The sequence below is a fragment of the Eutrema salsugineum genome, unplaced genomic scaffold (genome assembly GCF_000478725.1).
Source record: "Eutrema salsugineum unplaced genomic scaffold, Eutsalg1_0 scaffold_11, whole genome shotgun sequence".
Taxonomy (NCBI): domain Eukaryota; kingdom Viridiplantae; phylum Streptophyta; class Magnoliopsida; order Brassicales; family Brassicaceae; genus Eutrema; species Eutrema salsugineum.
The window spans coordinates 6,914,171-6,917,669 of record NW_006256901.1 but is presented as its reverse complement, the minus strand read 5'-3'; the positions used below and the strand labels follow the sequence as shown (position 1 = coordinate 6,917,669).

The 3,499-nt window shown below is 44.0% G+C and overlaps 1 non-coding gene across 1 annotated transcript; it reads left to right on the top strand.

Moving 5' to 3' along the window:
* The first annotated feature begins 2,785 nt into the window (after window positions 1-2,785).
* LOC112090196 lies at window positions 2,786-2,892 on the top strand. Its single transcript, XR_002901544.1, has one exon. It is a non-coding gene; the product is annotated as a small nucleolar RNA R71 (small nucleolar RNA).
* The last annotated feature ends 607 nt before the right edge of the window (window positions 2,893-3,499 follow it).

Below are 3,499 nucleotides of genomic sequence, written 5' to 3'. Positions count from 1 at the left end.
TGGTGGTGCACTTGTTGTCTTTGCTGAACATTGGCCTGATGCCTCTGTTGATGAGCTTGAGCTTGTCCTTGGTGGACATAAGCTTGTTGGTGCACTTGTTCCTGATGAACATTACCCTGATAAAACCCTTGACCAACTCCATTACCAGCTCCATTTCCTTGAGCCTGTTGCTCATGAACTGGTTGTTCTATATCTACCACGTGATCTCTTTGTTCTTCCATGTCAGCCTGATCAATCTGCCTACCACGTCTGTCCCTTCTCCTCCTTGGTACAAAAAGGTTGATGTTGTCGTTGAGAGGGAAAGGTGGACCACAGCTTCTTGATCTAGACCTGGTGTTCATACACCTGGAATCACAAACAGAACTTGAAAGGAATCAGTAAAAACAAGAAAGTAAGCACTTGATCTCAAGAACAGATCAGAGCTTAATACTAATCAACCACAATTTGGCAACAGCGCCAATTGATAGACAAGACTTTTTAGGGTCTCAGGGCTATCAATCCCCTTGTCAATGTAGCACAAAGAGGTTAATCAATCCAGATGTGGTGTTAGACACTAAACTATGTGATCAAGTTCTTAATTCAAGCAAATAAGAGTGGGTTTTGATTAATCTAGAGACAACTACAAACGTAAACTGGATTAAAGACTAATGACAATGACAAAACAAGAACTAAGCAATGACAAATGATGTGAATATACTATGATGGATGCATGAGATTCTAGACATGATAGTTGATTAGGGTGCTTGGTGCTAAACTAGAAATGCTAATGACAATGATGAGACATGATTCAAATGATTAACACTTTAGCACCCTAACCTACACATCTAGAACCTCATTAAGGTGACTACTCACTAATCATGATCAACACACTAAATCCTTTGCAAGATGTGTTGTTAATCATGATTAGAAGTTTGATTTGATGATAAGAAATGATGGAGGATAAAAAGAAACTTCAAAATCGATCTTAAGCTCTCTAAAACAAAGTGTATTAAGTAGGTTTTCACAAAAGGGGAAAGAAGACTAAAAGTAGATTAAAGGTTCTCTACAAATTAGGTCTAAAAACCTTATAAAGGAGGCTTGGGCGAACCGGGTCAACCCGGAACAAACCGGGTACTGACCTGGCCTTGGTGGGCAAAGATGGGTTTGCCACGGTCTGGTGTGTTCTTGGTGTGACCGTGGCAATCCTGACCGTGTCAAAGTCTTCACTTGTGTTCTTGGTTCCTTTTGATGCCACGGTCTGATCAAGCTTCGTCTGGAACCCGTGGCAAGTCACCGTGTCAAACGCCGAAGATGTGTAAAAGTTGCCACGGTCAAGCTCCTAGACCGTGGCATTCAGATCGTGTCAAAACCCGCATGTATGTGAAATCCTTCCCAGCCAAGTATTTGTTTGCCACGGTCAAGTCTCAGACCGTGGCATTGAAACCGTGCCAAAACCCGAAGCTGTGTAAAAGTTGTCTCCAGCCAATTGTTCATTTTCCACGGTCAAGTCCCAGACCGTGGCATTCAGCTCGTGCCAATCGCCGAAGGTTTGCAGGAGTTGCCACGGTCGAGCCTCAGACCGTGGCATTTAGGCCGTGTCAATCGCCGAATGGTTGCAAAGTTCTTCTCAGCCAAGTGTATGTTTGCCACGGTCAAGTGTAGACCGTGGCATGAAGATCGTGTCATTTGCCGAGGGTGCACAAAAGTTGCCATGGCCAAGTGTGGACCGTGGCATTCCATCGCGGCATGTTTAACTTAGTCATTCTGGGCTGTCTGGACCATCTTGCATTCCGGAGAGTGTAACTTCCTGGAGACTTGTCCGAATTGAGTCATTCCAGTTGCAGAAGACAGAGGACTCATTTATCTCCAACTTTGGTGAAGGAAGCTTTGGTTCTTGGGAAGTGTAAGGCTTCCTGGAGGGCTCATCTTCGCAATGCATTTACACGATCAGAGAGGGCCGTCTATACATATGTCCATTCCGGAGACCGTATCTTCCTGATCATAGCTCCGAACTAGATGATTTTGGATGTTCTGGAAAGAGGACTCAAATATCTCTGATTCTCATGAAGGCCCCGGAAACTGAATCGGCCTGGGAGTACTCCGTCCTTCGCATTTTTCAGAACTCGTCGGCTCGGTCCAAAACAACAGCGATACAGGGGTTCCTTCCGACGAGCTTAACTTCCTGCTCAGGCGTCCGAATTCCGTGATTCTACTTGCTATGAAACCGTGATCAAGTCCTCTCCAACTTCTATGAAGCACCCGCCATCTGAATCGGACCGGAAGGTTCCCCGGACAGGCGATTTCTGAGGCATGTTTGCACCCGGAGATTTTGGCCGATACACTTTACTCGCGGTACATGAAAATGGCCGGTAAACTCTTCCCGCGGTACATAAAAATGGCCGAGAAAGCCTTCCTGGTCAGCGAGAATGGCCGATAACCTCCAAAGACCTCATTTCACCCTTTTTCAAGCCTTGATCACCATTCCACCTCCTGGATCCATCTTTTCAGCTCCAAATGCTCCTGATAAACACTCAAAACATGCAAAGACTCATTGGGACCTAATGCATCTCCTAAGTTCTAAAACAAACCCTAAGGACCTAAAATGCATGAAGTAAAACATGATTTGGAATGATTTATGCAACCTAAATGATGCAAATTATGAACATATCAAGCTACATTCTCCACAAGGTTCATGGCATCATTGACTTCCTTGGTCATGAAATTACCATTTGAAGCAGTGTCCAAGAGTAGTCTAACCTTTGGTAAAGCACCTCTGTAGAAGGTACTTAGCAGCTGACAATCTGAGAATCCATGGTGAGGGCATTGCATGGTATACCCTCTAAATCTTTCCCAAGCCTCACAAAATGATTCATGGTTCTTCTGAATGAAACTTGAGATTTCATTTCTTAACCTTGCTGTTCTTGATGAAGAGAAGAACTTGGTTAGAAATGCTCTTTTGCATTGCTCCCAAGTTGTGACTGATCCTTGAGGTAGAGACTTTTCCCACTAATGAGCTTTGTCTCCTAGAGAAAAAGAAAATAGCCTCAACTTGAAACTGTCATCACTCACTCCATTCATCTTAGTTAGATCACAAACTCTATCAAAGTTGTCAATGTGATCTAATGGGTCTTCTAATGCCAAGCCATGGAACCTGTTTGATTGCACCATGTTGATCAGGCCAGATTTGATCTCAAAATCGTTTTCAGGTGTTGGGGCTTGAATCCCATGTCTTTGACCTTGAGCATTGGCCTCATCACCAGCTCCCACAACTTGTCTTGGACGTGGAGGTGGTGGCTCTTCCTGATTCTGGTGGTTTCCATTACCACCATAAGCCTGTTGCCCTTGATCCATACCCAACCTCTCAATGTGCTCAGCTCTTTCTCTTTGTCTCCTTGCTTGACTTCTGGTGTTCATACACCTGAAAACAAAGACAACACTTGAAAGGTAATCAGTAAAACAAAAGAAAATGACTTGATCTCAAGAAGATCCAAAGTCCTAATGCTAGAATGAACTCTCCAAT